This window comes from Dasypus novemcinctus, chromosome 4, assembly GCF_030445035.2.
Source record: "Dasypus novemcinctus isolate mDasNov1 chromosome 4, mDasNov1.1.hap2, whole genome shotgun sequence".
Classification (NCBI taxonomy): domain Eukaryota; kingdom Metazoa; phylum Chordata; class Mammalia; order Cingulata; family Dasypodidae; genus Dasypus; species Dasypus novemcinctus.
Window position 1 is genome coordinate 9,671,915 of NC_080676.1, and position 26,423 is coordinate 9,698,337.

The following is a 26,423-nucleotide window of genomic DNA, read 5'->3' on the forward strand; positions in this document are numbered from 1 at the left end:
GTCCTCAATACCAAGTTACAGAGCCACTTCATTCAGTAAACCACCAGTCAGCCCTGAGATGGTGAGCATAAGCCTGGGTTTCCGGGCAATGCCAGCGGCTTCGTTCGTGAGTGATAGGGGTATGGACATGTTTAGATTTAGCTTTCCTGTTTTTCTGATTAAAATCAATACATGCACACTGGAAAATAAACAATCCTGGAAAACAACTTCAAAAGGGAAGTTCTCTAATCCCACCTCCGAAGAGAGCCCTGTGAATGATGTGGCAGATACTCTTCCAGAAATTTTCCAGGCAGATGCTAAAATATATATAATTTTAAAATGGGAACAGAATCATTTTACCTATATTGTCCTGTGACTTGCTTCCCATAACAATTTATTAACTTTTTTTCCCTTAATAATGTCTTAGAAGTATTTCTCATTAACTTGCTTCCCTTTATAGTTATGTCTCGAAGATATTTCCATGCTGATAAATCGAGAAATGTCTGGTTTTTTTGTGTGTTTTTTTGGCCACTGCGTAATACTTCCTGGTATGGATGGGACTTATTTTAAAAATCTTATTAAAAATACATGAAACAAATCCAAGGCACTAAAACAGGACTGCAAGGCTTTTGGGTTACACTGAACAAAGCAAGACAGGCCGGCAATCGTGTGTGTGGATTTTCTAGCCCAGCTGAGCAGTTGGACCTTTTTCCGTGTAGCTATAGGTATTTATTAATTTGAGTGGAGTATACTGTCTCTAAATTTACGTATGAACAGAATTGAAAAACTTAATCTAATATTGCTCCAAAGCCTTACTGAGGATCTTTGTAGCCACAGCAGAATTTGACTTTCTGAAAGATTTGGGCAATTCCTTTTTCTTGAACTCTTTAAAGACAGATGCAGGAGTGGCAGGGATGTACGTTTCCCTGAATGGTCAGAAAGTCTTGAACAGATTTAGCAGCCTTGGTGGGTTGGGCATCAAAGCAGAAAACAGCTGAGATTGACTTTGCAGTTCTGGCCTTGAATTCCGGCCCTGAAGCGGTTAACCCACGGCCACTGTTCTGGATGTCTGGCTTGTACCCTGTGCCAGGTACCATTCTGAGGGCCTAATCCCAGTGGCTGGCTCAGAAGAGGACTCCTCAGTGGCTTCTGCCTGAGAGGAACAGCCGATGCAGGCGAGCGGCCGCTCAGGCCCCCCTGGCTTCTGAAGCCCGGCGGCCAGCCGAGCTGCCCTTGGCAAGGAGAAGGTGGCCATGGGGGCCCAGCAAGGCACCCCAGAGCTGCTGAGCCCTTGGCGGAGGGACGGCCTGGGGCCTGGCTTCTGGAAGGCTCTTGTCAGTAGTCAAGGATGGCACCTTAGAGGCCCTGCCTCCCTCCAGGGGGTGCACAGCATTTCTTTGTTAATCTTCACCACCCTTTGAGGCAGGGGCTGTTATTACCCCTAATACCAATGAGGAAACAGGGTCGGGGGAGGTGGGGCCGGGGAGAAGGGACTTTTCCAAGAGGACTTTCAGAGCTCAGTGCCTAACCCAAGCGTGCGTGACAACAGAGAACTTTGTGAGAGAGCTTACGGTGTGACATACCGCGGGAAAGGCTGTGCCTAACTGTTCCATTTAGTTCTCACAATAGCCCTATGAGACTACCCTACACTGAATAATACAGACGAGCGTTTACGAAAACATCCCAATTTTACAAAGAAGTTGGGAGGAAAAAATGAAGGGGTTTTCTTCATAACTTGAAAGTCATTCTTAACAGGCTGCTATAGGGGAAAACCTTAGAATTTCTTCATGGAAACATAATATGTTACTTATTGGGCTCTAAAAGAACTGAAAATATTTAACTGATCCTGAAAAAAAATTATTCATAAAGCCAAAAGGTATATAGTGTATCAATGAGTACTAAAACATAGTGGGGTTACAGCACTTATACATTTAAAATGTAAGTGTTTAGGGAATATTCCAGCTCTGCCTCTGACCAACTGCGGCTTGCTATGTTTATTAAGAAAACAAGTTATATCCTGTGAAAATACTTTTTGCCATGGTGGTATAGTATCATGCTCAGCCACTAGGGAGCAGCATAAGTATAATTTTCCTTCTGGGCCTGGCCTTTCCCGCGTAGAAGAGTTTCTGCTGGACACGGACCGACAGTGCTAAAACTGGGTAAGCCCCAGGCAAATCAGGACGAGTTGTCACCCTAGTGTTCCGTGCTGAGAGATGCCTTTAAGTACTGCTATCACTGCCCCTTCACAGAAAAGATGAAGTGTGTTGGCGGAACTGGTCTGAAGTTTCCACAGCTGGCGGGAATGCGGGGAGCTGTGTCCATCTAACTCCAAAAACTGTCTTCTCAGCCACGTGGGACTGCGTTTGGCTGCATGCAACAGAAACCTGATTACAGTCGCTTAAGCAAGTAAAGCCTTGCATGTTCTCCAAGAACCTGTGGAGAGAGGCAGTGGCTCCACGGTGTCACTAGGAACCCAGACTGCTGCTGACCGCGCTGGCGGGAATGAAGTGGCTTGGCCAACCTCCCTTGCCAAGGGGTCTAAGGAGGCGAGTGTTTTGATTGGGCGCGCTGCTGTCCCAAGGTCAGGCTCCGCTTAATAAGCAAGAAGGGGAACTAGCCACATTGTCCAAAGCCACCCCGTTAGAGCTGGAAGGCGTGGGGGTGCTGTACCACCCAGATCTCAACTGCCCCCCCGCCTTCAGGACTTCTTGCCCCACCTACTGGGAATGTGCAGGTTGGCAGTGCTCAGCTAGGAGCTGCCGGGACCAGCTCAGCAATAGGTTTGCACGAAGGGAAGGCGACGCAGAACTGAAGAAATGAAAGGACAGAAAAGACACGAGAGAAGTTAAAGATGGGACCAGGGGGCTCGGCAGCTTCTGGAACTGAGATCCTCCACCCTAGTTTCCACATCGTATTTATTAGAAATTACAAAGCAGTAGTTATCTATGTTTACTTTCCAGGCTGCTTGTTATTAAAGCTGCAGCCCCTGCAATACTAGGGGACAGGCCACACAAAGTTCAAATGCCTCCTCACACAAACAATTTTCGTGCTGACCAGACAGCGTTCCATCTAGTCAAGGCTGGTGTTCCTAAGCCCACAATTCTTACCTGCATTATAGAAATGTTTCAACTTCAAACCAGGTTCCCACATTCAAATTCAAGTTATTTTCCCCCAGTGAACCCTTTAGGGGAATGGCGAGAAGAAAACATTTGCCCAAAGACAGTTAGATCCAATGTCTTGTCAGAGCAGGTATTTAAAAGGCCAGGGAGCAGCTCTGAGGGGCTACTCCAGCTTCAGTGCTCCATCTGAGGGTCAGCTTCTCAGAGCCCAGCTTCTCCCTCTGCCTCAACCCACCTCCTTTCCTCCAGGCTTGACCCTAGAGCACTCACCAATAAACCTCCATTCACATATGCAGCTCAGAGTCTGCTTTCTGCAAACCCACCTGCCACGGAAGACAAGCGAAACCCAAGGAGAGAGGTCTCTGCTAGCCAGGGCAGGAAAGCCGGAGCCATTTGTTTGAAAGGAATAATGGATCTATTGATCAAAAATTTCTCATTCTTCACTGCCTTCGAGATGTTTTCCATTTTATTGTGGGGACTAAGTATGCTTCCATGAAGCAGTGGGAGATATCGGATTCTGGACCATGTGATGCTCATTTCAGAGGGCTGTTAAGCCAAGACATGCCATTTGTGGGACACAAACCATGGGCTGGACACTGACACAGTCTGTATCGCACAGTGTGAGTAACCACTTAAAAGAGGCATTTATTACCCCAATTTGCAGGAAAGGAAACTGAGGCTCAAAAGTACACACCTGCCCAGGATCACACAATGAGTGGTAAGTGGCAGAGACAGGACTGGCATGTGGATCACCTTAGACTACAGAGCTCCCCTGGGGCCTCTACCCCACTGCCTCCACCACCTACCCCTTACGCCTTTACCCCCACATAAGTGAATAAATAAAACTTGAAAGTTGGGCTAGAGCCAAGAGTCTGTTCTCTTCAAGGGCGTGATCTTCTCTTGCACCTCCGGTATGGACATTCAGATTTCTAGCTCCTTTCGTTTCTCTTCTCCCATGTTTTCTTTCCCTAACACGGCATTTCCAAGAAAGTAGGATTGTCTTGTAACAGGTTGCCTCAGCCTACGTTCCCCTGAAGACAGAATCTGAGATACAAGGGTGGGTAGTTTATTTGGGAATGTGGCCTCAGGGAGCAGGAGTGGGAGGAGGGGTGATGGGAGAGCAGGAGGGAAAGCCTGTTGAGCCGGCTGTCCCTGTGGGTGACTGGCTGCCCATCCCATGGGGCGTCCCCAGAAGCCTTAGGAAACGCGCCTCAGAACCGCTCACCCGCGAAGCAAGGAGGAACCACGTGTTCGTGAGTTCCTATCCCAGCCATCTCACTTGCCCTTCTGAGTCACACTGGCCCAAGTGCCCAGCGTGTTCTCCTGGCACTGCCCCCAGAACAGCCCCAGGACAGGAAGAAAGAGATCAAAGCCTGCACAGACCTGGGCACCACAGCAAAGCCTGGGAGAAGACAGGTGGCCAAGAGGACAGGAGGTGGTGCCCACGGTGTGTTTGATATGCAGAATCATCCTCGTCCTGGGAGTAGGAATTCTAGTAAGAGCCAGCCCTCACTGAGCTCTTTCACCGGCCAGGCTGTACTCTCTGCTTTAGGTGCGTAATCTTCACGGCATCCTCCTGCAACCCTGTGACTTAGAAATTATCATCATTATCCCCACTTTACAGATGTGGAGTGAAATGAACGGCTTTGCAGCTGGGAAGTGGCAGAACTGGGAGTCAAATCCGCCTGGCTCCTGAGCCCTTGCTTATAATCACTACACTTTCATGTTGAACATTTTTCACAGTGTCTCAGAGTGTGATGGCTTGGATATGAAAAGTACAAAATATTTCGGTCTCTATATAGCGTATACATTTATGGCAGAGCAAGTCACATCACGTCCCTCTGTGCTGGAAAAGTGACCGTGGCCCTCCAGTGCCTTCTAGATAAAGCCCAAGCTCCCTGGCTGCCCCGCGAGGGCCTTCGTGGTCTGGCTCCCGCTTTCCTCTCCAGCTTTATTCCTTGGAACAAGTGCAAGGTTGAAGGATCCGCACGTGCTTCCAGTTGTCGACTGTTCCTTGGCATGCCTGAGAAAGAGAAAAGGCGGTTTTGGGGCCACACCACGTGGGATGTCAGGTTGGCAGGGTCTCTGAGGGGGCAGTCCTGTCCAGAGCCACCAGCAAAGCTTCCTCAGAGCTTAGCATCTCCCACCCGTCATCCTTCCCCCACTCTCATTTCCCCACTGTGGTCTGGAATGTGATATTCCAGAAAGGAGAAGAGCTTTGGAACCATACAGAGTTCAAACTGGGATTCTGAACCACTTCTTTGCTGTGGGGCCTTGGACCTTCAACTCCTTTGTAAACCAGGGATGACGCCTTACATAAGAGAGTGTTCAGAAGCTGCAGGCACATGGGGCATCTCTAAATGTCATGCTTGCCCCCTGTTTCTATTTATTATTATTACTCTCAGTCACTAAAAAACAGCTGGATCCAGAATAAGCCCCTGCCCACTTTTTTGTTATTTTGTTTTTAAGCAGGTTTTCTTTGTTTGTTTGTTCTTGAGGTACCAGGGCAGGGGATTGAGCCTGGGACCTCTTCGTATGTGGGAAGCCGGTGCTCAACCACTGAGCCACATCGGCTCCCCTGAGTTGGTTTTTTCATTTCTTTGCTTGTTGTTTGTTTTTTGCTTTTTAAGAGGCTCCAGTGAACGAAGCTTCTTCCGGGTGGGGAGCAGTGCTCAACCACGTGAGCCACATCCATTCCCTTGGAGCAGTATTACTGAGATATATTCATATACCATACCTTCCATCCAAAGGGTACAATCAGTGGCTTTTAGTATAACCACAGTGCTGTGCATTCATCACCCTGCCCACTTTTTTAAGTTAAGAAGCACACGTGGAAGCATCTCTAGACATGATGGAGGTCCATGCATTTCTCTTTTGGGGAGAAAAGACTTCAAATGTACTGATCTCACTTTTGCAGCCAACACCCTATTCGATACCTTATATAAAGATCTCAATTATTCCCCACGGGAACTTAAGCTCATTGCTTGTCCTTTCCTTATGTGTCTTTCATTATCTTTGTGTCTAACCCTTCCTGCTTTAGTGAGGGCTGTTCCTCTGAGAAGAATGCACTGACTGTAGAGTTCAGTAAAGGAATGGGAGGTTGGAGGCTTTAAGCCACTGGTTTGGCTCTTCCTTGGCCCCTAGAGAAGCTGAAGGAGAGGCAGCCCAGGACATGACACGCACCTTGGCCAAAGAGAGGTCCTGCCCTTGGTGCCCCAGTTTCAGACAGCTGCTCCCCTTCGTACAAGTGAGGCGGTCCTCTCTCTGCCCCCCATCACTGCCAGGTGCTTGGGCTGATATGCCTCTGGAAACAATGCCCAAAGAGGGCAAGTCCTTCTGGTGGGCCACTCGCTGGCTGGTTTCCTCCCCCCTCTCACCCTCTGGTGGCAACTGCCCTTGTTCTGCAGCCTCTTCTTCTTTCCCTGGCCACAGCACCAGGCTTTCCAGCAACTGAAGCTCCCACCCGTGGCCCAGGAGAAGCCAGCTCTTCTCTCCACCTGCAAACATGGCCTTTAAGCTGTAGCAAGTAGAGACACTGTGTCTAGATGGGCTCAGCCTGCCTGCCCTTTTGTCCCACTGATGAACAGCTGTCTAGCATTTTCAACAACTGGCTCCCTAGTTGATAGACTGGACATTAAACTGACCTGACTGACAGACCCTGCTGGACCACTGTCTAACTGGAAAATTAATCCTGAGTAACTGGCTGGCTGGTTGGCCGATTAAGTTTGATTAACCTACTAGCTTTGATTGACCTACTAGCTTGCTAACCAATAGACTAACCCCAAATAACTAAACTGACTGGCTGACATTCCAACTAACCAGCTGAGTGACTGACTCCTCATCCGAGGAGGGTCTCTAAGGCCTGACAGCCCAGCCCCCTAACAAGAGTAACAGATGGGTGGGAGGGGAGGCTGCCCGTCCCTCATGCCCTGACTCCTCTAGGGGCTCAGGGCCCGACTCTTCTCCCCCCTGGAGCCCACTGGCAGGCTGCAGAAAGGACAACCAGTGAACTGACCTTCTGATCCACCTCTAGTGGGGTTCTGAACAGGGCCCCACAGATGGTTTCAACCTTGTTTTCAAAATTATGTTATGTGTTTATCTGGGTAGAGGGTTCCCAGCTTTCACTGGATTCCCAAGAGTCCAACACACGCAAAATACTCTGGGAACACCCTTAGCAAGGCCAGTACCTGAATTCAAGCCCCACGTCTCTCTCCCTACCTTCAGGCCAGGGTGGCAGGAAGGTGATTATGAAGAGGGTCAGAGAGTGATAGTGGAGAGGGAGGCATTAGGGAGGAAAGATAGGGGCTGAGCTAAGGGCACAGTTTCCAGAAAGAGGCTCAAGGAAATCAACCTGCCTCCTTCTTGCCTGGAGGCCACACTTAGCCCGAGACGGCAGGGCATCGGGGACTCTGGGTAGAAGCTCTTTGAGATGAGATGAAGGATGCACTGGTCAGAGCCTTTGCTGTTTGGGGCAGGGAGTGTGTGGGACTATGTGATCATAAATAGCTATTCTATGTGGCTGTGTATTTACACACCCGCGTGTTCACGAGGGTAGGTATAACAAATGTGCGCGGGCATGAATGGCTTTTGGGTCAGGGTCTGGGAACGTGGTTTCGTGAGTGCCTCACAAAAGTGGACCCTTCGAGTGTTTTTCAAACTGAGGCAGATTAGGAGTAAGAGTGTCACCAGGTGAGTATCTGCAAGCAAGTGTGCCGCCCACACCAGACACCTGACCATCGTCCCCTCCTCCCGCTCCCTGAGCCCTCATCGTCGGCTCAATCCGCAATGCCACTCCCAACATCTGCTCCCATCACCTTTCCGGGACTACTGCCAGGTCCCCAATGCCCTCCCAGCGTGACTCCTCCTAGCCGCAGACACAATGACCTTCATAAAATAAGGATGGCCACTGCTCCAAGCACATCCATAAAAATGAAGTCAGGAACACCGGGGGCCTCGCCCGAGCCCAACAACAGCCCGTTTCCTCTGACTCAAGGGCCCGTTCAAGGTCGTGGTCCTGCCTTGAGGACTCCGGGCACCCGGCCCTCTCCCCCGCCGCAGGGCCGGCCGGATGCCCTGTCCCCCCAGCCCTACTGCGCCCCGCTACGCCGCGTCTCGGAGAGCACCACGGGCTGCCGTATTTGCCAGAGCGCGAGCGAACCTCAGCCCGGCCGTCACCCGGGACTCCGCCCTAGCGAGCGCGCAAGCCAAGCAGCCGCAGCTCCGAGGCGGGCCACGCACGGGTGCCCACGTCTCCTCCCCGCGCAGCCGAGGAATGGAAACCGAGCCGGCGGGCCTAGAAACCGAATCGGACGTGCGCAAAGACAGTAAGAACTACGGCCCCCTCGCGGGACTCCATTTCCCAGAAAGCTCCGCGGGGCGGATCTGCACTTTTTATTCCCCCGAAAGCGGGAAAGTGGGGACAATGCTGACAGGTGAGGCGATTTCTGAGGGGTAAGAAGGGTACGGGGTGTCGGGCGGCCCACCTCCAGGGGTCCTTCGTGAGTCGGAGGATCCGGGTCTAGGAAGGGAGGGCGGCCTGTTCGCTCTGGCCGCGGACCACCAGGCCCGCCTCGGGCCGCGGCGGTCCCGGCTCTTTGGTCCTCTCCGCCTGCCCGGGCGGCTCCCGGCTGCCCCTGATCCCCAGCCCCGCGCTGCCTGCCTTCTCCTGGGAAGAAGCGAAGACATTGGCGTCAAAGGAAGGCCTGCCACACACGGCTCCACGTGTGGGCCCCACCGCCCTCCTGACACTTCCAGGGGTGGCTGCAGGAAGGGAAATTGTGGGTAGTGGGGGAAGATGTGGACCGCGATTCTCCGCGGCCACCTTGAGTACCTGTCCTTTTTTTTTTTACATTAAAAAATATAAGAGGTTCCCATATACCCTACACGCCCCCCCTCCCCCCCCCCCCCCCACTCCTCCCACATCAACAACCTCTTTCATGGCATTTGGTGAACACATTTTGGAGCACTGTTAACACCGCATGGATAATAGTTTACGTTGTTGTTTACGCTGTCCCCCAGTCCATTCGGTGGGTTATGGCAGGATATATAATGTCCAGCATCTGTCCCTGCAATATGCATAAAGCATGTCCACTTCATACTAGGATACTACGTATGTCTTGAGAAAAAGTATTTCTTTATTTGTTGGAGTTGCTGGACAAACTAGACCTTTTCCCCCCAAACATTGCATTTGCATGAAGGACTGACAAAGAATGCTTATTTGAACTTGGGTACTAGGCAAACCTTTTCCCAAAAATGAATAAAATGAACTTGTTGCTTCAAGGAAAACATTTGTTCTGATGATAAAATTAGGACTTTCAAGCAAAAAATTGGAATTTTTGAAAAACTGTTTGGCACCATGAGCAAGACAAAGTCCCAGCACTTGAAAGATTTTTTTTGATAAGCTAGGTGGTCATAATGACAGGTATGATTTCTTTATATTGAAGAATGAAATGTGTCAACATTTGGAAGATTGCATAATTCAGTACATTCGATATCTATTATTGCATGACAAATTACCCCAAAACGTAAGTGGCTTAAAATAACAAACCTTTATTTTCTCAGAATTTCTGTGTGTCAAGAATTTGGAAGCAGCTTATCCAGGTGGTCTGCTTACAGTCTATGTCTGCTGGGGCTGCAGTCCCCTGAAGGCTCCACTGGAACCGGAGGCTCTGCTTCCAAGGTGGCTCACAAACATGATTGTTGGCCTCTGTCACTCACCACATGCACCTCTTCATAGGTCTTTAATTGAATAGTCTCACAGTGTGACATCTGGCTGCTCCAGAGCAAGCAATCTAAGAAAGCCTCAATAGAAGCCTCAATGTCTCTCACAACCTGTCCTCATAAGTCACGCTCTGTAATTTCCACCACATTCTTTTCATTAGTGCAATTCCCTATTACAGTCCACATTCAAGAAGAGGATAATTAACTTCCATGTCTTAAAAGGAGTAATACCAAAGACTATGTGAACACATTTTAATACCACTATACTCAGTGAACCAATATTTTCCAAATGACCAATGCATGATGTTACAAAACCATGATGCCTGGTAAAAACTCTATTTAAATTGCAAGATAAACCAGTGGATTTTTAATGTAATAGTACAAAAAGTTTCATTGAATGATTCCACATTGCTACCAGTCTTTAAGAAGCTATCAACACCAGTGTTCACGACAGCATTACTCAAAATAGCTAAAACATGGAAGCAACCCAAATGTCCACCAGAAGATGAATGGATTGAAAAATGTATATACATGTACTAGAATATTATTGAGCCTTAAAAAGGAAAGAAGTTCTGATAAATGCTACTGTATAGATGAACCTTGAAGACATCATGCTGAGGGAAATAAGTCATGCAAAGGGGCGATATGGTATGATTCCACTTATATGAAGTAGCTAGAATACGCAAATTCATAGAGACAGAAAGTAGAGTACAGGGAAGCGGACTTGGCCCAATGGATAAGGTGTCCATCTACGACATGGGAGGTCCACGGTTAAAACCCCGGGCCTCCTTGACCCGTGTGGAGCTGGCCCATGCGCAGTGCTGATGCGCGCAAGGAGTGCCGCGCCATGCAGGGGTGTCCCCCGTGTAGGGGAGCCCCACGCACAAGGAGTGCGCCCCGTAAGGAGAGCTGCCCAGCAGGAAAGAAAGTGCAGCCTGCCCAGGAATGGTGCCACACGCACAGAGCACTGACACAACAAGATGACGCAACAAAAATAAACACAGATTCCCTTGCCTCTGACAACAACAGAAGCTGACAAAGAAGAACACGCAGGAAATAGACACAGAGAAGAGACAGCTGGGGTGGGGCGGGGGGAAGGGGAGAGAAATAAATAAAATAAATAAATCTTAAAAAAAAAAAGAAGGTAGAGTACAGGTTACCAGGGTAGGGTGGGGGGAGGAAGAATGGGGGAGATAATGCATAATGAGTATAGGGTTTCTGCCTGGGTTGATGGGAAACTTCTCTTGGTGAGGAGGGTAGCACAACATTTAAAATGTGACTAATTCCACTAAATGATATGCTTGGGAGAGGTTGCGATGGGAGAGTTTAAGTTGTATATATTATTCTACAATTTAAATAATTGGAATATAGGGGAAACGGACTTGGCCCAGTGGTTAGGGCGTCCGTCTACCACATGGGAGGTCCGTGGTTCAAACCCCGGGCCTCCTTGACCTGTGTGGAGCTGGCCCATGCGCAGTGCTGATGCGCGCAAGGAGTGCCATGCCACGCAGGGGTGTCCCCCACATAGGGGAGCCCCACGCGCAAGGAGTGCGTCCCATAAGGAGAGCCGCCCAGCGCAAAAGAAAGTGCAGCCTGCCCAGGAATGGCGCTGCCCACACTTCCCATGCTGCTAACAACAACAGAAGCAGACAAAGAAACAAGACGCAGCAAATATACACAGAGAACAGACAACCGGGGGAGGGGGAGGAATTAAATAAATAAATCTTTAAAAAATAATAATAATAATTGGAATATAGACTATAAGCTTTATATCAATGTTAAGTTTCTTGAACTTGGTAATTGTATTTGGTGTATTGTATTTAAATACAAGTTTTTTCAAAATTCCAATTTTTACTTGAAAGCCCAAATTTTATCATTGGAACAAATAATATAAGCTGTTTTCCTTGAAGTGACAAATTCATTTAGATCAATATCCTTATTCTTAGGAAATGTACATGGAAGTATTAAGTATTCAAGGAACATGATGTATTCAATCTCTTAAAGGTTTACAAAATAGATAAATAAATAAATGGAGAGATAGAATTATACAGCAAATATGGCAAAATGTTAAAACTTGGTGGATATGGGTTAAGGGTATGTCAGAGTTCTCTATGGATTTTATATTATTTTGTTGTTTTATTGTCTTTTCTAAAAAAGAGAAATAGATCACACAAAATTATACTGCAAGCTTGAAATTATTTCAAAGTTAAAAGTTAAAAAAAAAAGCTCACACAGAAGAATATTCACAATTATCTGAAAAGGCTATTAAAATAACCCTCCCATTTCCACTTACATTTCTCTGTGAGGCCAGATTTTCTTCAGGTGCTTCAATCAAAGTAACAGAACAGACTGGAATGCAGAAGCAGATAGGAGAATTCAGCTGTCTTCTGTTAAGTAAGACAGTTAAAGAGATTTGCAAAACTGTAAATCACTTATTATTCTTTGTTTTGGAAAATATAGTGTATTAGTCAGCCAAATGGGTACTGATGCAAAATACCAGAAATTGGTTGGTTTTTATAAAGGATATTTATTTGGGGTGGGCTCTTACAGGTACCAGGCCATAAAGCATAAGTTACTTCCCTCACCAAAGTCTATTTTGGACTTTGTTGGAGCAAGATAGCTGTGACACCTGCAAGGTTTCAGGCTTCCTGGGTTCCTGTCTTCCAGGGTCTTGCTTCTGTTTGTTCTGTGAGCTTACTTCCTGGGGCTCCAGCTTAAGGCTTCAGCATCAAAGTCCAACATCAAAACTCCAACATCAAAAACCCCTCAGTTGGGAAGCAGACTTGGCCCAGTGGTTAGGGAGCCTGTCTACCACATGGGAGGTCCATGGTTAAAACCCCGGGCCTCCTTGACCTATCCGGAGCTGGCCCATGCGCAGTACTGATGCACACAAGGAGTGCTGTGCCACACCGGGCTGTCCCCTGCAGAGGGGAGCCCCATGCGCAAGGAGTGCACCCCATAAGGAGAGCCGCCCAGCGCGAAAGAAAGTGTAGCCTGCCCAGAATGGCGCCGCACACACAGAGAGCTGACACAACAAGATGACGCAACAAAAAGAAACAAAGATTCCCGTGCCGCTGATAACAACAGAAGTGGACAAAGAAGAAGACGCAGCAAATAGACACAGAGAACAGACAACTTGGCCAGCAGGGAGGGAGAGAAATAAATAAAATAAATCTTAAAAAAAAAAAAAACCCTCAACTCTATCCTTCGCCTTGTCTTTTATCTGCGAGTCCCCACACACCAAGGGGTGGGAACTTAACGCCCTACTGGCACAAGAAGTTTACCTGACTACTTAATCAGTAAACCTCCAAATCCAATATAATCTAATATGCCCAGAGTAAAAGATCAGTTTACAAACATAATCCAATATTTCATTCTGGAATTCATCAATAATATCAAACTGCTACATATAGTTATTTTTCTTTAAAAAGTATTTTTATGTGTGTGTGCTAACATGTATTGGATTAAGCTTCATAACTTTAAAATGAGTTAATAAATTTTAAAATTTTCTGTTTTATTGGCTATTATAATAAATATTATTAGATATACCCAGTGTAAACAAACATTCTTTGGGATCCTCTATAATCCTTAAGAGTATAATGGCTTCCTCAGGCCAAAAGTCTGAAAACCACTTGTCTAAGCAATCATGGTAGTGCCATTGTGATAACACATTTAGGCATGGGCATGCGGTGCAGTTTTCACCAATGACATGCAGCAAAGGTGATGTGTTAGGTTTCCCAGGATGTTAAATAGAAATATAAATGGGATCTTTAAAGGGATAGGTATTGTTCTTTTTCTTAAGAAGGATGATTGACAAGTGATGTTTATTAGTCTTTTTTATCTTGTACATATTAAATTATTTGGTTGTGATATAGTTCATGTAAAAAATAAAAATTAAAGGTACACGTGAAAGAGAAAGTTCTCCTTTCTCATTGTAAGTTTCATGTTCGTTTTGTAGCATATTCACCTCCTAATTGGCCTGAATGTACATTGTTTGTCTCTAAAGAATTTTCTATCCATTTCATGAATTTTCTATCCATATTCACTCAGTCTGTGTCTACAATATATTTGTGATATTCGACTTCTAACCTAAGAATTCCTAGAACTCTAACCACAGACACATCACCACATTCATAATATTGCCAGTTCAAGTCATACAAGGTCCCTCATGAAAAGAACTCCTCTGCTTCTTGCTTAGTCCCTTTCTCCCCCAGGGTCAGGCAGGGTACCAAAGTCATGCCATCCCCCACATCATCTGTCCGATTTTCTCACCCAAAGCCCCCATGGGAGTAGATGTCTCCTGGGGTTGCCAGCCCATCAATTCTACAAACTGCCACACTCTAAATCCAGTTTAGATCTCTTTTAGGAACGCATAGAGTGCCTTCTAAATGGAACCCCACAACAGGCACAAGGCAGCCTTGCAACACCGTTGTTGAATGAGTAGGTCCTCCTCTCCTAATGTTGTCACTCAGTGTGGTTCTAGGGACCCTTTGTCTCCCTAAATGTCCCAGGGTTATCAAACCAAGGTTTCTGTGCTTCTCCTCCCCTCCTCTTAATGTAATTTAGAGAATTAAGCAATCCAATTAACAAGTTTGAATGGGCATCTGAACAAAATCTGGACTTTGCCAGCCTGGAAGAAGTGAAAATGATTATTGAATAGGTTACAAATGTATTTGTATATTTAAATTTTTTTCCACAATTAAATATATAGCTTGTACAATTAAAAGAGAAAGGTGATGAGTATGAGGGGGAAATGGACATATAAAACTAAAATGCAGTCACACTTTGGATATTTGAGACATGTGGTGGAAAAGAAGTAGACGCATTTGCTGAAAGCCAATTTACTGATTGGCTAATTCATCATATTTACTTGCTTCTTTTACCTATTTTGCAGTTTATAGCAACCCATACAAGATACAATTCTTTTAATAACTTTTGGACAGTTCTGCAAAATTTTAGTTGGCTAACATTCCTTTATGTCTTTATAACAACAATTTAAGGACTGTTTAGTCTGTCTCAGCCTAGTTCATTAGAAGAAAAGGGACACCTTGGAGAAAAATATTCACAAGATAGATAAAAGACTAATAGAATATATAAATCAATAAGAAAAAGACAACACAATTGAAATATAAGCAAAGAATATGGCCAGGCAATTCACAGAGTCAGAAATACCATTGACCAACAAACATTTACTACATTTTCAACATTATTAGTAAACAAGAAAATAAAAAATATAACAGTGGTAAAATGTTTATTTTCACAAAGCTTATTACCAGGTATTTAAAAAGGGCAATAGCACTGGTGACATTTCTGCAATCAAGCCATTTCATAAAGTATAATGTTGGTGTGAATGTTAGTTGGTATAGCCTTTTTGGTAGGCAATTTGGCTGTATTGGTCAAATGCATGTATACTCTTTGAGGTAATGGGGAAGCTGGGGAAAGTGGGAAGGGCTAGGGGAGTGGACATGCAGAGAGAGACCTGTGGGACTGGTATTGATTAGGAGGGAGTGGAATTGACTGGGGTACAAGGGGACAAGGGTCTGGAGGAACCAAGAAGCACTGGAGGGTTAGGGGAAATGAGTACATGTGACAGTGAGAGGACTGAGAGGAATTTGAAATGAGTGGAGAGGGCTGAAGAAACTTGATAAGAAGAGTTTGAAGGGAAGGGATGGGACTGGCAGGGATTTGAAGGGAAAATGGAAACAACTGGCCATCAGTGACTTGACTGAGAGCCACTGGCAACTAGGACCTGTAACCCTGAGCAAGGCCCCTCTGAAAGACCGAGGTTTATTAGGCAACAGGAAACACTAATTTTCAGAATGGTACTAGTGATGCCTTGCAGAGTTCTTTAAGTCCTCTTATCTTGGCTCTGTTATTACATTGTATTTTGTTTCTAAAAGCAACCTGAGATTTTTGGAGATTCCTTAGGTCTGAAGCCTCCAATGACCAGTGATTTGTATCTTGGTCATCAGAGGCTGTGTGAACTTAAGGCACAAAATAGACATTTCATGTGCCTTTGTAGAACCTTCCTTTGCAACTCTTAAAACTCAGGAAGCTGTTCCAAATCCTGGGTGAGCATAATTGGAGACTCTCTCTGCAATAGATTATAGCCAGGAGTTGCAGGCTTCCACTTCTCCCTTGGTTTAAGGCAGGCATTCTTTTAGGAAGTAGAGGGTCCTTATGTCACTTGCTTTCTCTGTGGTTCATGCAGTTTTCCGCCCAGTGAATGACAAGACAACCCAGAGAGCAAGAATCCACAAGAGAGGAGGGAGGGTCCTGAAGTGTAAATGCTCATTTAGGATCCTGGGAAAATAATTCAAGAACTCTAGCTAACTATTGTAAACTAAATATTTGGAAATATTTTCCATTGAGTATGAAGAGACCTGTATTGCATTCCCTTATGCATTTTTACTTATTGTTCAAGAAATGTGGGGCTTGCTCTTACACTGTTCCAGAAGGACTCCAATTAAGCCAGTCACAGAGAGTAAGTTGGTAAAGAAAATTAGGGATATCTAGCCTATCAGGCTGGGTTTTGTAGTTATCATGTCATCTATTGCTGCTCAAGGGTTTAGTTCTCAGCTTTATAGATTCAAAACCTTTTTCAGTTCAGACCCAAGGGAATGATTTCAACACTGGCTCAGCTCTCTCACAGGAACAATGGAGAAAGGACCAAACGCTGTCCGAGGGAACTGCTTTAGGGGTGAGCAGCCCAGGACAGTGCTGCATAACTCCCAGGAGGGCAGGGGACAGAGGACAAAGAACCTAAAACAACAAATAAGAGTTACCACGCCCCTGTGGAGGCTGGGAAGGAGTCCCATGCCCCACCCTTAAGACATTAAGCCTGGATAAAACCCGTGGCTCCCTGCACGGCCTGAGAGGGGAACAGTTGTCTTCCTCCCTGCCAGCTGTTACAAAGGAAGAGAGAGGGTGAGTTGGAGGGCTTCTATTCAGTGAATTCAGCAAACAGACCCTGCTTGAATCTAAGCTCTGGCCAGATCAGAAATACTGGACAGCAGGAGTTGAAAGAAACACCTTCATGGAAAGGGTCACCAACAAGTGCCATCTGCAAACAGGAAATTACAAGGAGAAAAACTGCTATTAAGTCTCTCTTTACCCCAACCCTGGGAGAAAATCTTCACCCCATTAGTGAGTTCCTGGCCCAATTTTGATAATTTAAGATGGACAATTTTAAAGACATAGAATAAGTTTAATAAAAAATCAAAGAAGAGCTGTGAAGGAAAAGGAAAACCACTAGGCAAGAGAGAGAAATTGACATCAGAGTAAATTCACCAACATATTCAGATGCCTAGACATTAGCAAAAAATTACAAACCATACTAGAGAACAGGATGAGGTGGCCCAGCCAAAGGAACAAACTAAATATCCTGATGAGATACAGATTTAAGACAACTAATCAATGATAATAACACAACTCTCTTAAATTGATTCAAAGAATTGGAGAAAAATATGACTAAAGAGATAAAGAATATCAAGAAGTCACTGGGTGAGCATAAAGAACAATTTGAAAGCCTACAAAGAAAGGTGAGAGAGCTTATGGGAATGAAAGACACAATGAATGAGATTAAAAATACATGAGAAGGGGAGCAGATGTAGCTAGTGGCTGAGCACCTTCCATGTGTGGGGTCTGGGTTCAATCCCTGGTACCTCCTTAAACATTAGAGGCACATAAGAGCAGATTTGAATTGCTCAAAGACAGAATTATTGATTTCAAAGACAGAACATCCAAACTGGAAAAAACAGGAAAACAGCAAGAGAACAGAATGGAAAAAATGGAATATGGTCTCAGGGAATTAAATGACAATGTGGGAAAGTGGATGTAGATCAAGTGATAAGGCCTCCACCTACCATTTGGGAGGACCCAGGTTTAATCCCTGGAGTCTCCTGGTGAAAATGAAGAAAAGAAAGCATGCCTTCACAGTGAGCCAGTGCCCATGTAGCACAGTGAGCTTAGTGCACACGTGGTGAGCCAAGTGCCCATGTACTAAACCAAGTGCCCACACAAGTGTCCACGTGGTGAGCCAAGGGCCTGCGTGGCAAGCCGAGTGCCTGTGTGGTGAGCTGAGTGCCCACTTGAGTGTCATGTGGTGAGCCGAGTGCCCGTGCAGTGAGCTGAGTGCCCACGTGAGTGCCCGTGCGGCAAGCCAGTGCCCACATGGTGAGCTGAGTGCCCATGCAAGGGACCATGAGGCAAACCAAGTGCCTGTGTGAGTGCCTGCGTGGTGAGCCAGTGCCCGCACTGAGCTGAGTGCCTATGCAAGTGCCCAGGTGGTGAAACGAGTGCCAGTCTGAGTGCCCATGTGGTGAGCCAGTGTACACATGGTGAGCTGAGTGCCCATGCAGCAAGCTGAGTGCCCATGCAGTGAGCCAGTGCCCGTGCAAATGAGTCATGCAGCAAGATGATGACACAACAAAAGAGAGACAAACGGTAGAGTCAAGGTGAAGCGCAGCAGAGACCAGGCACTGAAGTGGTGCAATTGACAGGGAAACTCTCTCCACATCAGAGGTCCCCAGGATTGAGTCCTGGTGAATCCTAGAGGAGAAAGACGGGAAGAGAAGACAAAAAAAAGAGAAATAGATACAGATGATCATACAGTGAATGGACACAGCAAAAACAGCAGGGTGGGGAAGGGGGAGGGGGGGAAAAATGACAATATGAAGGCACAAATATATGCATTATCAGTGTCCCAGAAAGAGAAGAGAATGGAAAAGGGGCAGAAAGAATATTTGAGGAGATAACAATTGAAAACTTCCCAACCATTATGAAAGACATAAATATCAATATCCAAAAAGGACAATACATCCCAAACAGAATGGATCCAAACACACCAACTCCAACACCTACTATTTAGAATGAAAAATATCAGAGATAAAGAGAGGATTCTGAAAGCAAGAGAAAAGCAAAGTATCACATACAAGAGAACCTCAATATGATCAAGTGCTGACCTCTCATCAGTAATCATGGAGGTGAGAAGAAAATGATATAATGTGTTTAAGGTACCAAAAGAGAAAACTGCCAGCCAAGAATTCTGTATCTGGTAAAACTGTCCTTCAAAAATGAGAGTGAGTTCAAAGTCTTCACAGGCAAACAAAAAATGAGAGTATGTTACTAAAAGACCAGAATTAAAAGAGATACTGAAGGGAGTACTATAGCAGGAAAGGAAAAATCAAGGATGAGAGACTTGGAGAAGAGTGTAGAAATGAAGATTATTAGGATAAATTAAAGGGTAAAAAGGCAGACAATAGTAAGAGATGACAACGGAAAGCCAAAGGACAAAATTGATGAAGTAAGTAATGCCTTTACAATAATAACCTTGAACTCCACAATCAAAAGACATAGACTGATAGAATGGATTAAAAAAATATGAACCATTTACATGCTGTCTACAAGAAACTCACCTCAGATGTAAGAACACAACCAGGTTGAAAGTGAAAGGGTGGAAAAAGATATTCCATGCAAATAGTTACCAAAAAAGAGCTGGAGTAGAGACACTAATATCAGACAAAATAGATTTTAAATGCAAAACTATTATAAGGAATGAAGGTCATTAAGTATTAATAAAAGGGGCAATTCACCAAGAAGAAATAACTATAATATTTATGCACCTAACCTGGGTGCCCCAAGATACATGAGACACACACTGGCAAAACCGAAGGGAGAAATAGACATCTATAGCAGTTTGATATTGTTTATGAATTTCAAAAATAGATATTGGACTATGTTTGTAAACTGGTCTGTTCCTCCAGGCATATTAGATTATATTGGATTCAGAGGTTTCACTTTTACTTGGTTAAATAATGATTGAGGCTTTGGGCCATGTCAGTAGGATGTTGAATCCCTGCCCCTTTGGTGGGAGGGGACTCACAGAGAAACTGCACCGCAGAGAAGGGAGGTTGGGGTTTTGAACTGGAGTCCAGGAAGTAAGCACACAGAGGAGCAGAGCTGTTGAGCCTGGAGAGAAACAAGCCCTGGGAAGAGATGAACCCAGGAAGCCTGAACTCTTGACAGATGTCAGCAACCATCTTGAACCAATATGTGTCAACAGACTTTGGTAAGGGAAGTAACTTATGCTTTATGGCCTGGTAACTGTAAGCTTCTACCCCAAAGAAATACCTTTTTTAAAAACCAACAGATTTCTGGTATTTTGCATCAGCACCCCTTTGGCTGACTAACACAACATATCTACAATAATAGTTGGCTCCATCAATACACCACTCTTAGTATTGGATAGAACATCTGGACAGAGGATAAATAAAGAAGCATAGAGCTTGAATATTATGGTAAATGAACTAGACCTAACAGACATTTATATAGCATTGCACTCCAAAGCAGCAGGATATACATTCTTTTCAAGCACTCATGGATCCTTCTCCAGGATAGACCATATTTTGGGTCACAAGACAGGACTCAATAAATTTTAAAAGTTTGAAATTATATACAACACTCTCTCTGACCATAAAAGAATGAAGCTGGAAATCAATAATAGACATCAATATAGAGAAATTAAACAAAACACTTAAATAATCAGTGGATCAAAGAAGAAATTGCAAGAGAATTCAATAAATATCCTGAGACAAATGAAAATGAGAACATGACATATCAAAACCTGTGGGAGGCGGCGGACTTGGCCCAGTGGTTAGGGTGTCCGTCTACCACATGGGAGATCCGAGATTCAAACCCCGGGCCTCCTTGACCCGTGTGGAGCTGGCCCATGCGCGGTGCTGATGCGCACAAGGAGTGCCGTGCCACGCAGGGGTGTCCCCCACGTAGGGGAGCCCCACGCACAAGGAGTACACCCCGTAAGGAGAGCCGCCCAGTGCGAAAGAAAGTGCAGTCTGCCCAAGAATGGCACCGCACACACAGAGAGCTGATACAATAAGATGACACAGGGAAAAGAAACACAGATTCCCATGCCACTGACAACAACAGAAGCGGACAAAGAAGACACAGCAAATAAACACCGAGAACAGACAAACAGGGATGTGGGGGGGAGAGAAATAAATAATGAATCTTTAAAAGAAAAAAAACCTATGGGAGGGCAGTGGCTGCAGCTCAAGCAATTAGGGGCCTGTCTACCATATGGGAAGTCCAGGGTTCGAGTCCCAGGGCCTCCTGGTGAAGGCAAGCTGGCCCATGTGGCAAGATGGCCCGAGTGGAGAACTTGCCCATGTGGCCAGCTGCCCGCAGTGGAGTGCTGGCCCACACAGGAGTGCTGGCCCATGCAGGAGTTCTGGTCTGTGTGGCAAACTGGCCCAAGCAGAGAGCTGGCACAGCAAGATGATGCAACAAAAAGAGACACAGAGGAGAGACAATAAGAAATGCAGAAGACCAGGGAACTGAGGTGGCACAAGAGATCGAGCACCCCTGTCCCACTCTGGAAGGTCCCAGGATTGGTTCCCAGTGCTGCCTAAAGAGAAGACAAGCAGGGAAGTGGACTTGGCCCAATGGATAAGGTGTCTGCCTACCACATGGGAGGTCCATGGTTCAAACCCCGGGCCCCTTGACCTGTGTGGAGTTGGCCCACGCACAGTGCTGATGCGCGCAAGGAGTGCCGCGCCACACAGGGGTGTCCCATGTGTAGGGGAGCCTCACGTGCAAGGAGTGAGCCCCATAAGGAGAGCCACCTAGTGTGAAAGAAAGTGCAGCCTGCCCAAGAATGGCGCCGCATACACAGAGAGCTGACACAACAAGATGATGCAACAAAAAGAAACACAGATTCCTGGTGCCGCTGATAAGGATAGAAGTGGTCACAGAAGAACACACAGTGAATGGACACAGAGAGCAGACAACTGGGGGGAGGGGGGAAGGGGAGGGAAATAAATAAATAAAATAAATAAATAAAAGAGAAAACAAGCAGACATAAGAACACACAGCAAGTGGACACAGAGAGCAGACAACGAGGGGATGGAGGGAGGAGAAATAAATAAAATAAACAAACAAACAAACAAATAAATAAAGCTTGGGGGAAAAAATCTACAGGATACTACAAAGGCAGTGCTGAGAGGGAAATTTATAGCCCTCAATGTTTATATAAAAAAGAAGAAAGAGCTAAAATTGAAGATGTAACTGCAAACCTGCAGGAATTAGAAAAAGAAGAGCAAGCTAATCTGAAACCAACCTGAAGAAAAGAAATAGTAAAAATCAGAACAGAAACAAATGAAATCAAGAACAAAAAAACAATACAGAGGGAAGCAAACTTGGTTCAATGGATAGAGCATCCACCTACCACATGGAAGGTCCACAGTTCAAACCTAGGGCCTCCTTGACCCATGTGGACCTGGCCCATGTGCAGTGCTGATGTGCGCAAGGAGTGCCGTGCCACGCAGGGGTGTCCCCGCATAGGGGACCCCCATGCGCAAGGAGTGCACCCCGTAAGGAGAGCCACCCAAGTGTGAAAGAAAGTTCAGCCTGCCTAGGAGTGGCAGCCGCACACACAGAGAGCTGACGCAGCAAGATGACGCAACAAAAAGAGACACAGATTCCTGGTGCCACTTACAAGAAGCGGTCACAGAAGAACACACAGCGAATGGACACAGAGAACAGACAACTGGGGCGGGGTGTGGGGGGGAGAAGGAGAGAGAAATAAAATAAAAATAAATCTTTAAAAAACAAAACAACAACAACAACAACAAAAACACAAACAATAAAGAGAATCAGTAAAACCAAAAGTTGGTTCTCCAAGAAAATCAACAAAATCGACAAATCCTTAGCTGGACTGACAAAGGAAAAAAGAGAGAAGATGCAAAAAAAATCAGAAATGAGAGGGGGGACATTAACAGTAACCACACAGAAATAAGAGAGATCATAAGAGGATACTATGAACAACTGAACACAAACAAACTAGACAATGTAAAGGAGAGAGACAAATTCCTAGAAACACACGAACCACCTACACTGACCCTAGAAAAAGCAAATCAATCACAAGTGAAGAGATTCAAACAGTCATCTAAAATCTCCCTAAGCCCATGTGCAGTGCTGACGGGCACAAGGAGTGCCCTGCACGCAGGGGTGTCCCCCGCGTAGGGGAGCCCCACGTGCAAGGAGTGCGCCCATAAGGAGAGCCGCCCAGCGCGAAAGAAGGTGCAGCTGCCCAGAAATGGCACCGCCCACACTTCCCGTGCTGCTGACGACAACAGAAGTGGACAAAGAAACAAGACACAGCAAATAGACACAGAGAACAGACAACCGGGGGAGGGGGGGAATAAAATAAAATAAAATAAAATTTTAAAAAATGAATAAATAAAATAAAATCTCCCTAAGATGAAAAGCCCAGGATCAGATGGCTTCACAGGTGAATTTTACCAATCATTTAAAGGCAACCTGGGGAAGCCGACTTGGCCCAATGGATATGGCATCCAACTACCACATGGGAGGTCCACATTCAAACCCTGGGCCTCCTTGACCTGTGTGGAGCTGGCTCATGTGCAGTGCTGATGTGCTCAAGGAGTGCCCCGCCACTCAGGGTGTCCCCCGCATAGGGGAGCCCCATGTGCAAGGAGTACGCCCCGTAAGGAGAGCTGCCCAGCGCGAAAGAAAGTGCAGCCTGCCCTGGAATGGTGCCACATACACGGAGAGCTGACACAACAAGATGACTCAACAAAAAGAAACACAGATTCCCGGTGCCGCTGATAAGGATAGAAGCGGTCACAAAAGAACACACAGTATGGGGGGAGGGGGAGGGGAGGGGAGAGAAATAAATAAAAAATAAATCTTAAAAATAAATAAATAAATAAAGGCAATCTGATACCAATCTTGCTTAAGCTCTTCCAAAAATCTGAACAGGAGTGAACTCTACCAAACATCACCATAATACCAAAACCAGATAAAGATACTACAAAAAAAGAAGATTACAGACCAATATCTCAAATGAATATAGATGCAAAATCCTCAACAATATACTTGCAAACAGAATCCAAAAGCACATTTAAAGAATTATACACTGTGATAAAGTTCGTTTTACACCTGGTATGCAAGGGTGGTTCAACACAAGAAAATTAATTAGTGTAATAAAGCACATTGATAAATTGGAGAAGGAAATCACATGATCCTCTCAGATGATGCAGAAAAGGCATTTGACAAAAATACAGCACACTTTCTTGATAAAAACACCCCAAAAATATGAATAGAAGGACTCTTTCTCACTATGTTAAAGTGCATATATGAAAATCCTATGGCTAGCATTGCAGTCAATGGTGAAAGAGTGAACACTTTCCTTTTGAGATCAGGAAGAAGACAAAGATGCCCACTGTCACCACTGTTATTCAAAATTGTGCTAGAAGTCTAACTAGAGCAATTAGGCTAGATAAAGAAATAAAAGACACCCAAATAGGAAAGGAAGAAGTAAAACTTTCACTATTCACTGATGATATGATCCTATATCTAGAAAATACTGAAAAATCCACAACAAAGCTACTGGAACTAGTAGACGAATTCAGCAAAGTGATGGGATACAAGATTAAGCAAAAATCAATAGTGTTTCTATACACTACTAATAAGCAATCTGAGGAGGAAATCAGAAAAAAAATTCTATTTATAGTAGTCACTAAGAGAATCAAATATTTAGAAATAAACTTAACCAAGGACATAAAGGACCTGTTTTAAAAAAACTATTAATACAAAACATTGCTTAAAGAAACCAAAGACAAATAAATGGAAGGCCATTCCATGTTCATGGATTGGAAAACTAAGTATTACTAAGATGTCAATTCTAGCCAAACTGATTTACAGATTCAATGCAATCCCAATAAAAATCTCAACATCTTTTTTTTGCAGAAATGAAAAAGCCAAGTATCAAATTTATTTGGAAGGGTAAGGGGCTCCCAATAGCAAATATATATTTTAAAAAACGAAAAAGAAATAAGCTGGAGAACACTCACTGTCTGACTTTAAAGCATATTATTTAGCTACAGTGGTAAAACAAACAAACAGGATAGTACAGGCATAAAGATAGACAGATTAACCAATGGAACCAAACTGAGAACTCAGAAATAGACCCTCACATCTAGTCAAGTGATTTTTGACGAGCCTGTCAAGCCCTCCCCGCTGGGTCAGAACAATCACTTCAACAAATGGTGCTGAGAGAACTGGATATCCACAGCCAAAAGAAAGAAAGAGGACCCCTATCTCACACCTTATACAATAGTTAACTCAAAATGGATCAGGGACCTAAATATAAAAGGGACAACCATGAAACTCATAGAAGAGAACATAGGAAAACCTCTTCAAGATCTTCTGGTGGGCAGTACTTTCTTAAACCTTATACCCAAAGCATGAGCAACAAAAGAAAAAATAGATAAATGAGACCTCCTCAAAATCAAACACTTCTGCTCCTCAAAGGACTTTGTCAGAAGGGTGAAAAGGCAGCCGACTCAAAGGGATAAAATATTTGGCAATCACATATCCGATAAGGATTTAATATCCATGATATATAATGAGGTACCATAACACAACAATAAAAAGCAAATTACTGGATTTAAAAAATGGGCAAAAGACTTGAAAAGACAATTGTACAAAGCAGGCTTAAAAATGGCAAAAAAAAATACATGAAAAAATGGTCAACATCACTAGCAATTAGGGAAATGTAAATCAAAGCTACAATGAGATATCATTTCACACCTATTAGAATGGCCACTATTAAAAAGTCAGAAAACTACAAGTGTTGGAGAGGATGCAGAGCATTAGGAACATCTTTTTTTTTTTTTTTTTTTTTTTCACAAAACTTAATATATTTAGAATTAGCCAGCTGGACTCAGTTTAGGTAATCCCAATTTTGTTGGCAACATCCAAGGCATCATAGTCAGGAGCCAGTCGAACATATGCCTTCTTCTCTCCATCAGGCCTGTTCAGGGTGTTGACCTTGGTCACATCAATGTCATGGAGCTTCTTCACAGCTTGCTTGATCTGGTGCTTGTTGGCTTTGACACCCACAATGAACGCAAGTGTGTTGTCTTCAATCTTCTTCATGGCTGACTCAGTGGTCAGGGGGAACTTGATGATGGCATAGTGGTCAAGCTTGTTTCTCCTGGGGGTGCTTTTCCGAGGATATTTGGGCTGTCTCCTGAGACACAGCATCTTAGGCCGCTGGAAGGTAGGTGACGTGCGGATCTTCTTTTTTTTTGTGGCTGTGGACACCTTTTCAGTACTGCCTTCTTGGCTTTCAGCTTTTGCTTTGGCTTCGGATTTGGGAGGGGCAGGTGCTTCCTTCTTCGCTTTCGGCGCCATCTTCGTGAAAAGGCAAGAACATCTATTCACTGTTGGTGGGAATGTAAAATGGTACAGTCACTGTGGGGGACTATTTGGCAGTTCATAAGGAAGTTGACTACAGACTTGTGACCTGGCAATACCATTACTAGATATATACCCAGAAGAACTGAGAGTAGTGACATGAACAGACATCTGCACACTGATGTTCAAAGCAGCATTATTCACAATTGCCAAAAGTTGGAAACAACCAGGTATCCACTAACTGATGAATAGATAAACTGGTGTATTCACATGATGGAATATTTGAAGTCATGAAGCATATGATAACATGGATGAACCTGGAAGACATTATGTTAAGCAAAGAAGCCAGAGACAAAATGTCAA

At 44.9% G+C, this 26,423-nt stretch overlaps 2 long non-coding RNA genes and 1 pseudogene across 2 annotated transcripts; 1 reads left to right on the top strand and 2 right to left on the bottom strand.

Moving 5' to 3' along the window:
• Positions 1-2,820: 2,820 nt before the first annotated feature.
• On the bottom strand, positions 2,821-8,190 carry LOC131278168 (uncharacterized). The gene is made up of 2 exons (XR_009185420.1): positions 7,913-8,190; positions 2,821-5,121 (listed from the first exon to the last, which is right to left on the bottom strand). It is a non-coding gene; the product is annotated as an uncharacterized lncRNA (long non-coding RNA).
• A 253-nt stretch (positions 8,191-8,443) lies between these two features.
• LOC131278169 (uncharacterized) lies at positions 8,444-13,009 on the top strand. The gene is made up of 2 exons (XR_009185421.1): positions 8,444-8,530; positions 9,660-13,009. It is a non-coding gene; the product is annotated as an uncharacterized lncRNA (long non-coding RNA).
• A 12,519-nt stretch (positions 13,010-25,528) lies between these two features.
• LOC101434589 (large ribosomal subunit protein uL23 pseudogene) lies at positions 25,529-26,057 on the bottom strand (annotated as a pseudogene).
• Between the last annotated feature and the right edge of the window lie 366 nt (positions 26,058-26,423).